This window comes from Bos indicus x Bos taurus, chromosome 13, assembly GCF_003369695.1.
Source record: "Bos indicus x Bos taurus breed Angus x Brahman F1 hybrid chromosome 13, Bos_hybrid_MaternalHap_v2.0, whole genome shotgun sequence".
Lineage (NCBI taxonomy): Eukaryota > Metazoa > Chordata > Mammalia > Artiodactyla > Bovidae > Bos > Bos indicus x Bos taurus.
The window spans coordinates 58,762,943-58,780,297 of NC_040088.1; the positions used below are offsets into that span (position 1 = coordinate 58,762,943).

Sequence of the window (17,355 nt, forward strand, 5' to 3'; positions counted from 1 at the left end):
TAAATCCACACTCAGTACCAGCCCACAGGACTCTATGATGAAGCCCTCACCCAACTGTTCCCTCTCAGTTTTCACCTTCTTCTCACTCAGGGCTCCAACCAGAGCCGCCATCTTGGAAGTCTCCATACTGGCTCTCTCCTGCCCCAAGGCCTCTATATATCAAGATCCTCTACCAGAAACCTCCTCCCTCTCATTTTTTAAATCTGATTGACTACTCCTTATCCTTCAGAGTTTAGCTTGAGGAATGGTGCTGACCAGTGGAAAGAGCCCTAAAAGGGAAGTGGGCAGGTCTGCCTGTGTACTGGCACTGCCAGTCCAGGCTATGTGAGAAGGAAGTCACCCAGTGTTTCCAAGTCTGTGTGCCCACCTAGAAAATTAGGGGTAGGGACCAAAAGTGTGGTCATGTTCCTTCCAACCCCATCCTTCTTTTTCTACTGTTAAACTTCATCTTGTTGCTCTCTTCCTCCATTCCTTCTCTCCATGAGCAGCCTAAAATCATTTTTTTCTACCCACACTCTATTCCATTTCTCCACTTTTGAGTTTCATAAAAGTAAAAAACTAAAATGGAAAGAGCAGAAATAATGAGTGATAGCACAATAGACATAGAAAAAGAGTTTCACAAAATCCAATACCATTTTGTGATAAAAACACTCAACAACCAAGAAGAAAATGGGAACTTCCTCAACCTGATAAAAGGCACCTTTGATAAAACTCACAGCTAACATTATACTTGATGGTGAAAGACTGAATTCTTTCCCCCCAAGATCAAGGACAAGACAAGGATGCTCACTCTCATCCCTTCAATTTGACCTTGTACTGCAGGTTCTAGACAGAGCATTTAGGAAGGAAGGAAAGGAAGAAATGCTAAAGAATAATTTTTTTAAAAAAAATATGTAATACTTACACTCTTAAAATTATAAAATATTATTGAAAATATAAAGGAAGACCTCGGTAAATAAAAAGCCATTCCATGTTCATGTATCAGAAGAATATCAGAAGCATTAATATTGTTAAGAATAGCATTACTCTCCAAACTGATCCACAGACTTAAAACAATTCCTTACCAAAATACCAGCTGGTTTTTTTTTTTTTTAGCAGAATTTAACAAACAAATCTTAAAGTTAATATGGAAATTTGAGAGGGCCAGATATCCAAAACAATCTTGAAAAATAAGAAGCAAGCTGGAGGACTCAGCAAGCTGGAGTCTTCTAATTTAAAGACTTAGTGCAAAGTCACAGAATCAAGACTATGTGCTACTGGCATGAGAAAAGACATTAGGATAGATCAACGGAGTAAAATTGAGAGTCAAGAAATAAATCCAACATTATAGTCAATTAATGTCACCAAGCATGCCAAAACAAGTCAACCCTTTCCAACAAATAATGCTGGAACAAGTGAAAAATCACATGCAAAAGAATAAAACTGGACAGCTTCCTCACACTGTACACAAAAATTAACTCATAATGGATTAGACCTAAACTAAGCAAGCTACAATTACAAAATACTTAGCAGAAAACATAAGAATAAATCTTAATGAACTTGAATTTGTTACATAAGTGATAAAAGAAAAAAATAGATAAACTGTACTTCTTCGAAATATCAAAACTTTTGTGCTGCAAGCTAAACCATCAGAAAAGTGAAAAGACAACCCAAATAAGGGGAGAAAATATTTGCAAGTCATCTATCTGACAAGGGGCTTGTATTTAGACAACTTAGGAACCAATAATAAAAAGACAAAGAACTCCATTTAATAGTTCTCCGTGGTATACAATATCTTATAATAACCTATAATGGAAAATAATCTGAAAAACAATCTATGCATATATGTATAACTAAGTCACCTTGCTCTGCACCTGAAACACTGTAACTCAACTATATTTCAATAAAATATATATAGTAAGAAAACAAACAAAAATAAAAATGGACAATATATTTGCAGACATGTATTTTTCCAAAGAAGATATATAAATGCCCAATAAGCACATAAAAAGATGCCCAACATCATTAGTCAATGCTAAGCTATGCTAAGTCACTTCAGTCGTGTCCGACTCTGTGCAATCCCATAGACGGCAGCCCACCAGGCTCCCCCGTCCCTGGGATTCTCCAGGCAAGAACACTGGAGTGGGTTGCCATTTCCTTCTCCAATGCATGAAAGTGAAAAGTGAAAGTGAAGTCGCTCAGTCATGTCCAACTCTTCGCGACCCCGTGGACTGCAGCCTACCAGGCTCCTCCATCCATGGGATTTTCCAGGCAAGAGTACTGGAGTGGGGTGCCATTGCCTTCTCCGTCATTAGTCAATAAGGAAATGTAAATCAAAACGATGATGAGAAGATACCACTTCACATCATTAGAATGACTATAATCAAAAAAAGAGACAAGTGTTGGTAAGAATGTGGAGAATATAGAGCCCTCGTATACTGCTGGTGGGAATGTAAAATGATGCAGCCCCTCTGAAAACCAGTGTGGCAGTTCTGCAAAATGCTAAACATAAGAGTTATCATATCACATGATAATGCCACTCCTAGATATCTACCTAAGAGAAATAAAAACATAAATTCATATACAGAGGTATACATGACTTTCCATAACAGTATTACTCATATTAGCCAAAAATGAGAAACAACCCAGATATCTATCAACTGATGAATGGGTAAACAAAACGTGGTATATCCATACAAGACATTATTACTTGACAGTAAAAAGAAACGAAGTACTGATACACACTGTAATGTGGATGAACCTTGAAAACATTGTTCTAAAGGAGAAGAGCCACTCACAAAGGAAAAACATTGCATTTATATGAAATGTCCAGAACAAGCAAATCCATAGAGACAGAAAGTAGCTTGGTGGCTTCCAAGGGCTGGAAGGTACAGAGGGAATGGTTATTGACTGGTAATTGTATGGGAATATATTTTAGAGGAGATTGAAATGTTCTAAAATTAGAATGTGGCAATTGTTGCACAATCCTATGAATACACTAAAAAAAATTGAACTGCGTACTTTAAATGGATGTATTTTATAATACATAAATTATATCTCAATAAAACTTTTTTATAAAAGAAAGAAGGGAAGAAAAGGATGCCCTAAGATCAGGCTTCTCCTTAGTCACCACTGAGATCATCCCTGGTGTCCCCACCTCCTCCACCCCCAACCCTGAGAGGCCTTATTCTTCTAACAGAGACCAAAGCTTGGGTCCTATGGTGAGATGCTCAGGATAACCTCACTCAGTCTGGGCTTTACCTTTGAAATATATATATATATATATATATATATATATATATATATAAAATGTGCTCAGTCACTCAATCGTGTCCTACTCTTTGTGGCCCCATGGACTGTAGCCCACCAGGCTCCTCTGTCCATAGGGATTTTCCAGGCAAGAGTACTGGAGTGGGTTCCATGACCTCCTCCAGGGGATCCTCCCAACCTAAGGGTTGAATCCAGGTCTCCCACATTGCAGGTGGATTCTTTACCATCTGAGCCACCAGGGAAGCCCATTTATACATATATATATATATATATACATATATATATATATATATATACACACAGGAAAGTTATGGCCAACCTAGATAGCACATTCAAAAGCAGAGATATTACTTTGCCAACAAAGGTCCGTCTAGTCAAGGCTACGGTTTTTCCATTGGTCAGGTATGGATGTGAGAGTTGGACTGTGAAGAAAGCTGATTGCCAAAGAATTGATGCTTTTGAACTGTTGTGTTGGAGAAGACTCTTGAGAGTCCCTTGGACTGCAAGGAGATCCAACCAGTCCATCCTAATGGAGATCAGTCCTGGGTGTTCATTGGAGGGACTGATGCTGAAGCTGAAACTCCAGTACTTTGGCCACCTCATATGAAGAGCTGACTCATTGGAAAAGACTCTGATGCTCGGAGGTATTGGGGGCAGGAGAAGGGGATGACAGAGGATGAGATGGCTGGATGGCATCACCGACTCGATGGACATGAGTTTGGGTGAACTTCAGGAGTTGGGTGAACACCAGGAGTTGGTGATGGACAGGGAGGCCTGGTGTGCTGGGATTCGTGGGCTCACAAAGAGTTGGATATGACTGAGCGACTGAACTGAACTGAACTGAACACATACATACATATATATGTATATATAATTTGTATCACACAATTTATGTATATATAGAAATTTTAAATTATAAATTTCAAATTTCTGAAGTTTAAATTTCTAATCATCTGATCATCTATTCCAGGGGTCAACAGACCCAGAGGCCCTATCCAACCAACAGCCTATGTTTTATTTTTTGTACTGCCCATTAGTTAGGAATAATTCTTTGAAAAAAACTAGGAACAGTTGTTTGAAAATAAAAAAAGAAGAATATGTGACAAAAATCAAATGTGGACTGCAAAGTCTAATATATTAATTTAGTATCTGGGCCTTTATAAAACAAATTTGCTGACTCTAGGATCTATACATTTCGCGCCCTACTATTCACAGAGTTAAAAAGGCAAGGGTGTGGCTAGGAGAAAGAACAAGAGGAAAGCTTGTATCTTTCCTCTTACCTTATTGCTTGCGACATGAAGAGTAGAATAAGGAGGGTATTTTTGTACAGATTCATGAGAGTTAATTGAATTTCGAAGAGTTTTGGGAGCCAGTTGACATCATGCTGAAATCAGCTATGGAAGAAATATTTACAACACAGAAATCAACAAATGCAACAAATCAGAGCTTTTTTGTTCCACCAGGGATCCAACTCACCTCTAAATGAAACCTTCTGAAAATCTCACCTCTGTTGGTGGTTTTTTTTTTTTTTTTTTCCTTTCCTTCCTTTCACTTTCCTTCATGCTATGCTCAGTCATGTTCAACTCTTTTTCAGGTAAGAATACTGGAGCGGGTTCCCATTTCCCACTCTAGGGGATCTTCCCAACCCCAGGATCAAACCCCCATTTCTTGTGTCTCCTACATTGATAGGTGACTACTTTACCACTAGAACCACCTGGGAAGTCCTACTTTTCAGAAACCAGAGGGTATCAAAGAAGCTTTGAATTTGTTTTTGTGTCTGTAGGGAATGCATAGTTGGGACCCCATGGAACTAAGCTAGAACTGGATAGGGAAGTTCTCAGGGCAACGCACAAGGTCCTCCAAAGAAAAGAAACCACAGACTCTCACAGTGACTGTCTCTTATCCCCCTTCTCCCTCTCCCTCCTGTGCTGGGACACCCATTCTCTGCACGAGTGACCAGGACAGTCTCCACTCCCAGGTCTCTGGAGATGGTTGTGAGGGGAAGAGCCAGCCCACTGCTAGGACTGTAGGTAAAACAAGCTCCTGATATTAACCAAGGTCATGGATTGCCAAGAGAGTAGAACTTAAATGTTCTCACCACACATACACACACAAAAGGCAAATACAACACAGGATAGAGGCATTAGCTAATCATATGGTGGTGATCATTTTTCAATATATGTGTATCAATGGATTGGCAATAGAGTAGAGCTTAAATGTTCTCACCACTAAAAAAATAAAAGGAAAGAAAAAAAGACAATTATATGATGTGATAGAGGTATTAACTAATGCTATAGTGGTAATCTGGAGAAGGCAATGGCACCCCACACCAGTACTCTTGCCTGGAAAATCCCATGGACGGAGGAGCTTGGTGGGCTGAAGTCCATGGGGTCACTAAGAGTCAGACACGACTGAGCGACTTCACTTTCACTATTCACTTTAATGCATTGGAGAAGGAAATGGCAACCCACTCCAGTGTTCTTGCCTGGAGAATCCCAGGGACGGGGGAGCCTGGTGGGCTGCCGTCTCTGGGGTCGCACAGAGTCGGACACGACTGAAGTGACTTAGCAGTAGCAGCATAGTGGTAATCATTTTTCAACATATAAGTGTATCAAATCAACACATTGTATACCTTAAATGAATCAATTTTATATGGCAATTATATCTCAATAATGTTGGGGGAAAAGGTAACAGAAGAGATTTCCTGATCACCACTAGAGGGAGGGCGGGTCACATTTTGTGTAAAGGCATTTGAGGGATCTGAATGCTGGGGTTTAACGGGAAATGAGGCCAAAAGGAAGGAGAAAGGGTGAAGACTGTAGGAAGGACAGGAGGACAAAGCAGAAGGAAAAGGATCATTGTTTTGTGACCTCTACGGAAGGGGTATCAGATGCCAGCATCCAATCTCAGGGATCTGATGAGCAAAGGACACAGATACACTTGAGAAATGTGGGATCAGAACTCTCAGTGAGTTTCTAGCTATCAGAGCACCCTTCTATGCAGATGTGGCCACAGCAGAGGCCTCAGGGCAGGTGGCTAGAGAGCTTCTTATTCCTCCCAAAGCCATGAATGGCACTGATGGGTGGACAGAGCAACACTCTAAGATTTGCCTTGTACGAGACTTAACTCTCAAGGATCAGCGAGTTCAGTTCAGCCGCTCAGTCGTGTCTGACTCCTTGCAACCCCATTAACCGCAGCATGCCAGGCCTCCCTGTCTATCACCAACTCCTGGAGTCCACCCAAACTCATGTCCGTTGAGTCAGTGATGCCATCTAACCATCGCATCCTCTGTCGTCCCCTTCTCCTCATGCCTTCACTCTTTCCCAACATCAGGGTCTTTTCCAATGAGTCAGCTCTTCGCATCAGGTGGCCAAAATAGTGAAGTTTCAGCTTCAACATCAGTCCTTCCAATGAACACCCAGGTCTTATTTCTTTTAGGATGGACTGGTTGGATCTCCTTGCAGTCCAAGGGGCTCTCAAGAGTCTTCTCCAACACCACAATTTAAAAGCATCAATTCTTCGGCACTCAGCTTTCTTCACAGTCCAACTCTCACATCCATCCATGACCACTGGAAAAACCATAGCCTTGACTAGACGGACCTTTGTTGACAAAGTAATATCTCTGCTTTTTAATATGCTATCTAAGTTGGTCATATCTTTCCTTCCAAGGAGTAAACGTCTTTTAATTTCATAGTTGCAGTCACCATCTGCAGTGATTTTGGAGCCAAAAATAAAGTCTGCCACTGTTTCCACTGTTTCCCCATCTATTTGCCATGTAGTGATGGGACCAAATGCCATGATATTCATTTTCTGAATGTTGAGCTTTAAGCCAACTTTTTCTCTCTTCTCTTTCACTTTCATCAAGAGGCTCTTTAGTTCTTCCCTTTCTGCCATAAGGGTGGTGCCATCTGCATATCTGAGGTTATTGATATTTCTCCCAGCAATCTTTATTCCAGCTTGTGCTTCCTCCAGCCCAGAATTTCTCATGATGTACTCTGCATATACGTTAAATAAGCAGGGTAACAGTATACAGCCTTGATGTACTCTTTTTCCTATTTGGAACCAGTCTGTTGTTCCATGTCCAGTTCTAACTCTTGCTTCCTGACCTGCATACAGGTTTCTCAAGCGGCAGGTCAGGTGGTCTGGTATTCCCATCTCTTTCAGAATTTTCCACAGTTTGTTGTGATCCACACAGTCAAAGGCTTTGGCATAGTCAATAAAGCAGAAATAGATGTTTTTCTGGAGCTCTTCTTGCATTTTCGATGATCCAGCAAATGTTGGCAATTTGATCTCTGGTTCCTCTGCCTTTTCTAAAACCAGCTTGAACATCTGAAGTTCACAGTAAACCATTCAGTATCATGGTAATCCAAGTCTATCCCCTGACCAGTAACACTGAAGAAGCTGAAGTTGAAAGGTTCTATGAAGACCTAACCTTTGAAGACCTTTTAGAACTAACACCCAAAAAAGATGTCCTTTTCATTATAGGGGACTGGAATGCAAAAGTAGGAAGTCAAGAAATACCTGGAGTAACAGGCAAATTTGGCCTTGGAGTATGGAATGAAGCAGGGCAAAGGCTAATAGAGCTTTGCCAAGAGAACACACTGGTCATAGCAAACACCCTCTTCCAACAACACAAGAGAAGACTCTACACATGGACATCACCAGATGGTCAACACTGAAATCAGATTCATTATATTCTTTGCAGCCAAAGATGGAGAAGGTCTATACAGTCAGCAAAAACAAGATCAGGAGCTGACTGTGGTTCAGATCATGAACTCCTTATTGCCAAATTCAGACTGAAATTGAAGAAAGTGAGGAAAACCACTAGACCATTCAGGTATGACCTAAATCAAATCCCTTGTGATTATACAGTGGAAGTGAGAAATAGATTTAAGGGACTAGATCTGATAGACAGAGTGCCTGGTGAACTATGGATGGAGGTTCATGACATTATACAGGAGACAGGGATCAAGACCATCCCCGTGGAAAAGAAATGCAAAAAAGCCAAACGGCTGCCTGAGGAGGCCTTACAAATAGCTGTGAAAAGAAGAGAAGTGAAAAACAAAAGAAAAAAGGAAACATATACCCATTTGAATGCAGAGTTCCAAAGAATAGCAAGGAGAGATAAAAGCCTTCCTCAGCGATCAATGCAAAGAAATAGAGGAAAACAACAGAATGGGAAAGACTAGAGATCTCTTCAAGAAAATTAGAGATACCAAGGGAACATTTCATGCAAAGATGGGCTCAATAAAGGACAGAAATGGTATGGACCTAACAGAAGCAGAAGATATTAAGAAGAGGTGGCCAGAATATACAGAGAACTATATAAAAAAGATCTTCATGACCCAGATAACCATGATGGTGTGATCACTTACCTAGAGCCAGACATCCTGGAATGCGAAGTCAAGTGGGCCTTAGGAAATATCATTACGAACAAAAGCTAGTGGAGGTGATGGAATCCCAGTAGAGCTATTTCAAATCCTGAAGATGATGCTGTGAAAGTGCTGCACTCAATGTGTCTGCAAATTTGGAAAACTCAGCAGTGAGAGATCTGCTGCTGCTGCTGCTGCTAAGTCACTTCAGTCGTGTCCGACTCTGTGTGACCCCACAGATGGCAGCCCATCAGGCTCCCCCGTCCCTGGGATTCTCCAGGCAAGAACACTGGAGTGGGTTGCCATTTCCTTCTCCAATGCATGAAAGTGAAAAGTGAAAGTGAAGTCTCTCAGTCGTGTCCGACTCCTAGCAACCCCATGGACTGCAGCCTACCAGGCTCTTCCGCCCATGGGATTTTCCAGGCAAGAGTACTGGAGTGGGGTGCCATTGCCTTCTCTGAGTGAGAGATCACAGGACTGGAAAAGGTCAGTTTTCATTCCAATCCCAAAGACAGGCAATGCCAAAGAATGCTCAAACTATCGCACAATTGCACTCATCTCACACGCTGGTAAAGTAATGCTCAAAATTCTCCAAGCCAGACTTCAGCAATACATGAACCGTGAACTCTCAAGGATATCTATGTAGTTAACATTGGTTATGTTTTTCATTTATTTATGTTTTATTAAGGTAACATGATTTTATAAATTGATTTTTAAAAGTTTGTAAATGCAGGAGATCCAATATTATCTGTATATTTAAAAGAAGGATACGTCTACTTACTTATTTTCTACATTACAGATATATACTATACATGATATGTAATATAATCTCTTGGTCTGCTGAATATACCAGTAAGAGTCAAGGGAGAGATTACTTACAAAAGTGCCAGCCTAGATCTTTTGGTTATAACAAAATGGAAATTAGAATTTTATTAATTAGAAATTAATACTGATTTTCTCATATGAAGAAGAAACCTACAGTATCATTTTTTAATGCTCAGCAATGAATTAAACAGACTTCTCCCAAGGCAGCTGGGAACCTAAATTCCAGATGTAACATTGTTTCTAGGAGTAAGAAGTTTCCAAACAACCTACTTATTAAAAACATTTAGAACAAAGTGTGTTTGTAAACCAGGCACCAAAAAAAAAGAACACAAAAAACTGTGTAGACAGTTGTTTGGAAAGCTAAGTCACCCCCTCTTCCTTTACAGTGCTGGGATAGTTTGGGCCACTATCCTAGAGTCTGTTACCTCCCCCTACACACAACACATATATATATACACACACACAGTTTCTGTTGAAAAGTTGCTCCGGCTGCATCTCTTACAGTTATAAGAAAACAGATTCCTAATGGCTATATTTCAAGGTTGTTGGCCCCATTTTTGCTGCTTTGGTAACTTTTCCCAGCTCCAGAAAAGCTACTCTAAAATAATGCAAATTGGACATGGTCCCAGAGCATGCTAAGAACAGATCTGGTAACCTACAAGTACTAAACCCAAAGCTCTCCTTCTATTTCTAGAGCAAAACTGGGCACAACATAGCATTTTTTCTGTTAAGGCAAAACCATTATGAACACTCAGGATTGCAAATACTATCCGTTGAGTAAACTCATAAAGTGTGACTGCTCTGAGCTAGCAGGAATTACGAGCTGTAGGGTTCACTTTCATGCATTGGAGAAGGAAATGGCAACCCACTCCAGTGTTCTTGCCTGGAGAATCCCAGGGATGGGGGAGCCTGGTGGGCTGCCATCTATGGGGTCACACAGAGTCAGACAGGACTGAAGTGAGTTAGCAGCAGCAGCAGCAGGGTTTAGTATGTAATTTTATAGAAACGCAACAATGTACCCAAATTTAACACATAAGCACAATATCTGCTCACAACACCCTGGTAGAACCATAAAAAACATCCTAACAGCTCAGCCAACTGTGCATTTAAACAGGTACAGCCTATTCTTAAGCTGGATTTTTAGAATTAAGGAATAGTGTTTACCACATAGGCTAGTCTAAGCCCTGGAGATAGCTATACAAGGCTCCACTTAAATTAATTATGATTTTCTTAATGTAGTACATCATTGGTTAATTGATATGGCCTTATAACTCCTCCTCAGCTAGAATCCATTGGACCAGGAGGCAACCAATGAGAATAGACATGTTAAGTCAAGCAAGAAGTAAACCCAACATTAAGAGACAGGAAAAGTAGTTAAAACCCAACCTGGGTGGCCAACTAGTGACCCATATAGTTTCTCTCTGTCCCTTCTCATGTTTCTGCTCTCAGTCTTGACTTGATTAGATGACTCAATTAAGAAATAACGTTCCAGAAACAGTTCTGTTGCCTAGCTTAGCTCTGATCTCCACTTTTACCCCCGACCCCAGGATATCACTCTCCCCAGCCTTCCACTACCACTGCCATCTAAGAAGTGCAGTGTGACCCAAGAGGGGAAGAAGACCCCCATTCCACTACAGGAGGGCCCACCCAGAGATCAGGACAGTCTTCGATGCTCTCACCCTGAAGATGAAACTTACAGCAGCCACCTTCCAGAAGCCCCAGGCCAGAGGTATTTTATGAAAAGAATTACACTGTATCTTAGAGAGTTAACTGTATTTATTTCCTAATTATTTCCAGCAGCACATATAAACAACCGTTGGGGCTTCTTTAAAGTCATTTCCAAAAATAACAGCTAAGAATCCTGGGAGAGCAGGGCCTCTGATCACAGTCCTGGTCAAAGGAGGGACAAGAAGTCCAGGAGACCAGAGAAGACACCATAATAACTGTGTCTGATACTGACTAAGCACATACTGTGTGCTGCTGTGATGATCACTCCACATGCATTTTCATTTAATTTTAATAGGACCCTATTTAGGTTGAAACAGACACTATTTCATCTCCATGTACTTATTCGACAGGTATTTACTGAATACCTACTACGTGCCACATGTTGTTCTAGGCACTAGAAATACAGACGTGAACAAAGAAGGTAAAATCTCTACCTTCATGGAGCTTGCCTTCGAATGGGAGAGACACAAGATAGAGACAGAATTTATGGTCATAATAGTCACAAAGGCTAAAAGGACATTAGTGTAGGAAAGGCGGGGATAAAAATCTAGAGGAGTGTCATCTTCAACAGGGTAGCCAAGAGAGGCTTCACTGAGAAGGGGAATTTGAGAAAAGAGGGAGTGAAGAAGTAGTGAGTCAAGCAGGTGTCTGGGAAAGAGCATTCCAGAAAAAGGTTCAAATTGCTTAGTTCAAAACTGCTTAGGAGAGAGCCAATGTGATATGTTGTAGGAACAGAAAGGGGGTCAGTGCAGTGGAAGCACAATTATGGGTGGTCGGGGGAGTATAAGAAGCCAGAGAGTTACAAGTGGTGAGACAGTGTAGAGCCTTATTCATCTGATGTACTGGAAGGCCTTTTTCTTTTTCTCTGAGAAGAGACAGGAAGACACTGGAAAATGTAAGCAGAGGAGTCATATGAAGAGCCTCATGTGCTCATAGTATGGCTCTGGCTGGGTGCTGAACCTGGACTGTGGGGTGGGCCCAAGAGGGAAGCCTAGAGAGAAGTTAGAAGGCCACTGCAGTAAACCAGCTGGGAAATACTGGAGGCTCAGTCCAGGCTGGTAGCAAGGGAGATGGTGAGAACTGGTCAGATTCGAAATGTCAATGCATCAGGAAGGCACAGCTGCAGGACTTGTAAATGAATTCCATGCTGGCTGTGTAGAAGCATGAAGGATAACTCCCAAGGTTTCCGACCCCAGTAACCAGAAAAATGGAGCTACCCCTTTCTGAGAGGAGTAAATGGGAGAAGCAGGTCTGGCGAAGGGGTGCATCAGGAGCTCATCTATCCAGAAAGGGATGCTGACAAAGGGAACAGTATTTTAGACAGAGAATCTTTAAAAGGTTATGGCTCTCATACTAAGGATTCCAGTTCTACCTAAGAGATGTGTCCTTTACTCAATCATTATTTTATACTCACTCATTCATTCTTTTATTCAACAAATGTTTATTAGATATCCATTGTGTGCCCAACAGGTGCTAAGGCTCAGACATACAGTGAGCAAGAAATACTCAGTTCTTTTCCTTATAAAACTTACAATACAGAGGAGAAATAAACAATTGTGCAACTACATCTATCCCCATATATGGTAATTACCTATAAACAAAACAAAAACCTACTAAAAAATAAAAAGCAACTTGCCTATGTAGCTAGGGAGAGACAGAGTTGTAACATAAACACAAGTTATCTTCCTCCAACCCGCTGTTTAGCACAGGGAGCACAGCTAGGTGATTTGTGGTGACCAAGATGGATAGGATGGGGGTGGGGTGGGAGGAAGGTCCACGAGGGAGGGTATATATGTATACATATAGCTAATGAAGAAAGAGGGCATCCAAGGATAGCAGACCTTTTAAGTTGCCCCTGGAATGGACAATACGTGAGAATCTTCTGTATGTCCGAATGTTATCCTGGGAAATTTATACCCTTCATCTTTTTAGACCTTCATTTTCTCATCTCCAAAAACTGTGCTAGATCATTTTCAAGCTCAGTAACTATGACCCCACATTCCTAATATCTCAGCATTTCTGCACTCTAACTACATTTCTAAAATAAAGATTCTGCCCTCTAGAATGTACTGCTTGTACACCTGCAAGATTCCTTCAAATGGTCATTCAATCCAACAGCGTGATTATGGTAATAATCCAAATGAAAAAACCACAACAAACGAAACACTACAGGGTCTGGTTAAAGAATTTCAAATTTTAGCTACTATTTAAAGTATTTATTTACATTTACTTCTAAAACATTGTTTTAATCACCAGGCATTGTCCACAATCACAGTACTTTTTCTAGAACTCCATTAATGTCCTAAAACACCTACAAAATACCCATTAATGGAAAATATGGATTTTTTTCTGTTAATTACAAATTACAAATGACACTAAATTAATGGCATTGACTAGAGAAAACAATGTCCCAAATAAAATAGTAATGTATACTGACATATTGTTTTAAATGTCTAATTAAATCATTCAAGTAAAATTATCTCATTTTGTAAGTAGAAAAAAATGAGGTTTACAAAATTTCTAGGATGGCTCCAAATCACATGTCACTAAGAAGGTTCTAAATCCAAAATTATTTCTCATAAACTCATGACTCAGATCACTGAATTATTATTACCATTAATGAATACTAATTTTTTAAAAGTAGTTCTGTTGTACAAGTAAGAAAAATATATGGGCCTATTAAATATAATAAAATTAAACTATGGGGGAAAAAATATCATTCATTCTGGAACCTGAGTGACTTACCACCTTCTACCAGTGTCCAACGGTAACCTTGGTTCAGATAATTAAACCCAGAACAGTCTTGCATATATATATGTTTAATCTTCATTGGCAGAATCTATGTATAAATATTTTAATCATGTTTAAATTAAATATGGTTAAAGCATAGGAGTAGAAATGTGCACATGAAGTAGCAAAATATGAGATATCTGAATGCATGATTTCCGTAATTCTAAAGAATTTTTTCACCAACCTGTCCCACTAACCTAGACACATGTGAATCAACACATTATCAACATATTCACATGAGCATGGCATGATGACCTCCACATGGTAAATGAGGGCTTCCTTGGTGACTCTCTGGTAAAGAATCTGGCTGCAATGCAGGAGAAGCAGGTTGGATCCCTGGGTGGGGAAGATCCCCAGGAAAAAGAAATAGCAACCTATTCCAGTATTCCTGTCTGGGAAATCCCATGGACAGAGGAGCCTGGCAGACTATGGTCCATGGCATCACAAGAGTCAGACTCATTTAACTAAACCACCACCACCAGCAACATGGGAAAGTAACAGAGAACCTGCTGTTAAAAAAAAGTTAAAATGTAAATACGCAAATAGATGTGTGTATTTCATAGATAAAGAACTTTACTGATTTCCACTGTGTGAAAATGGGAAACAAACTCTGCTGTTACATAATTTTCAAATGTTTACAAACCCTAGCCTCTTTTCTTTCTTGCCCTCTAGAGCTCCATTTATTCCTTCTCTTTCCAATTCACTTTTTCTTCTTCACATGCTTCCCCAATACAGCATGATACCTTCCTCTAATATTTTCACCAAGAATAATTCACTCATTCATCCATCCATTTAACTGAACTTATTGTTGACCTACTATGTGCCTGGCACAAGATTGTCTTCTGGCCATCAAAGATGAATAATAATATCCCTGATTTCAGGGAAGATGAAATCTAGCAGATGCTGGACCCCTTAGTTAAGGAGTTGGAAGTGAGTCATCTTCCTAAAAAACAGGTATTACCTGCCCTTTGCCGCAGGGCGTGTATTTTTTCCACCTTCTTTCCAGACCACATATCTTACAGACTATAAGCTCCCTGAACACTGGGACCACACATCAGTCATTTCTATCATCCCAGCATCTAACACACTGCCTGGCACATACTGGGCCTCATAAATTGTTTTGAATGAATAGATCTGAGTAAATGAAATTAGGTAATCACTATGCATCATGAATAACTTACCCAAAAAAATGGAATTTAGTTAACAATCTCCCTTTACCCACAAGGCTTCCCTGGTAGCTCAGACGGTAAAGCGTCTGCCTACAGTGCGGGAGACCTGGGTTTGAAAAGTGCACCCTTGGTACCAGAAGCTGAGTGGGATACTGGTTTCCTAAGCACAGACGGTCCTACTCTGGAAAAATGATGCTTCGTTGACTTCCTAGAATAATCGCATCTCATTTAATATAAAATTCCCTGAGAACCGTCTCCAGTTGAGAAAAGGGTGAGGGAGCTGCCCGCGCCACCCTTCCCCTGCCCTCTGCGGGGCTCTGCTCCAGGTAGGAGCGCAGCTTCTATGAACTTTTCTCCAGGTTCGAAGTTTGGTCAATTGATAAAGAATAAAAGCTCCTTCCGGAGGCGGGTTAGAGAGGATGATAACTAAAAAGAGCTGAACGGGCCCCGGAAACAAGTGAGCAAAGCGCCGAGGGTCTGTTGAGTTCACCGGGTCTCCTCCGCCCTACCCGCCGCGGGGAACAGCCTGACGACTGCGGGGACCCGCGGCTGCGCGGGGAGGGCAGCCGAGACGGGGAGCCGGAGGGTCCGGGGGACCGGCGCAGACCGGGTGCTCTCGGCCTCGGAGAAGCCGCCCAATTACAAGAATTAGCCACTGAAGCTCCAAAGGCGCCCATCTGCAACTGTAGCGTCCCGGAGCGTCACACCCGCCCTCTTCCTGGACCGCTGTTTCCCCCATCGAGACTGGAGCACCTCAGAGGACCCCCCAACTTCCCACTCCGAGCCCCTGGATCTGGACTGCCCTGAATCCCCACCCTTCACCGTCGCTGCCCGGTGCCGGGTTCTTCTGTTTCCTCTTGCCCGGGTCTTCCAGGGTCCGGCAGCAGCAGTGATGCTCCACCCCAGGCAGCCCCGAATGAGAAGCCACGCCGTTTCCTAGACTAACCCGTTTCCAACCTCTGAGACCCTCCTGGCTCGCCACTCCAGGATGGCGCGCCAAGGTCACCAGAGTAGGTGTGACAACCAACCTCCACCTTCTCTCCCCAAACCCCTCCCTTTCCGAGACCCCCACGGCCTGTACCTTGCGCGTTCCTCCCCGCAGGTGGAGGATCTCCTCCCCTGGCTCCATCGGGATCCCACTCTGCCTTGGCCCCCCGCGTCCTCGACCCTCCCGTGACGCTCACCTTCTCTCCGGGCGAGGGTCGCCGGCAAGTCTGCTATCCTCAGAGAACGAGGGCAGGAGATAAGCCTCCCACTCACTCCAGGGGAGCGACGGGGAAGCCGATGCAAACTTCTGCTGCACTTACTTTGGGCAGAGGCTGCCGCCCCCTCGCCTCTCCTCGCTTTCCTACAGGCGGCTGCTCCACGGCGGTGACCTGGAGCTGGCGCGCTCGCATTCCCCGCACCAGAGCCGCCGCGAAATGCGTAGGGTTGGGAGGTCTCTACCGGACGAGCGCGCCCGGGGCCCGAGTCCCGGGGCCGAGGTAGGGCCGCCGCGCTGGGCGGCGACCGCCCCCAGTCGCCCAGGGATGTTGCGCACGGCGCCCCGCGCCCAGCTCCTCCGCTGGGTCGTTTCTGTCCGAGTTGCAGTTTCAGTGCCTGCCAGGTCTGCAGCACCCTCACCGTCCTTCCCAGGAAACGACTTTCAATCCACCTGGCGGCTCGCGAGGCTGCCCCGCGGGCTGGCAGCGCCACAGCGGGTGCAGAGGAGAGGGAGGAGCGCGGCAGCCGCGGTCGCCCCAGTGCGCCTCCAGCTTCCCAGCTGGGCGAGGAGCGCGCGGCCCTCTCCAGCCGCTCTCCTCGGGACTGCAGTCCTGACGTCACCCCACCCCCCCACCCGGCGGAGGAGCCGCGCGGAGGGTGGGGTGCGGGAAGCGAGGACGCGGGAGTGTGAGCGGGACTGTGAGCGCGTGTGTGTGCACGCGCGCGTGGGCCTCGCCAGCCCGGGGACTACTCGGAACCGCAGTTGGATCCTGCGACGAGCCAGAAACCGAGCTCCTTGCAAACAGGAGCCGAGGGGTGGCCGTGAACAGCCGGGGGCGCTCGGTTCCAAGTTGGGCGGCGATACTACGCACACCGAGTTTGGATGCGACCAAAGAGGCTGGATTAATGTGATAGGAGGGTTGGAAAAGCAGGAGTTGGGAGTGCCCTTGGAGTTGGGCACTATCTTCCCCCAAAGTTGGAGGAAGCACGAGACGCCTTTAAAAAGCTGCACTAGAGGT

The 17,355-nt window shown here is 43.2% G+C and overlaps 1 protein-coding gene across 1 annotated transcript in view; it reads right to left on the bottom strand.

The window, feature by feature from the left end:
- The window catches only part of KIAA1217 (KIAA1217 ortholog), an 815,330-nt gene extending 798,930 nt beyond the window's left edge, over positions 1-16,400 (bottom strand). The window contains exon 1 of the mRNA XM_027559960.1: positions 16,318-16,400. The gene's annotated coding sequence lies outside the window, so the exon portion shown is untranslated. The remainder of the gene's footprint in view (positions 1-16,317) is intronic.
- Between the last annotated feature and the right edge of the window lie 955 nt (positions 16,401-17,355).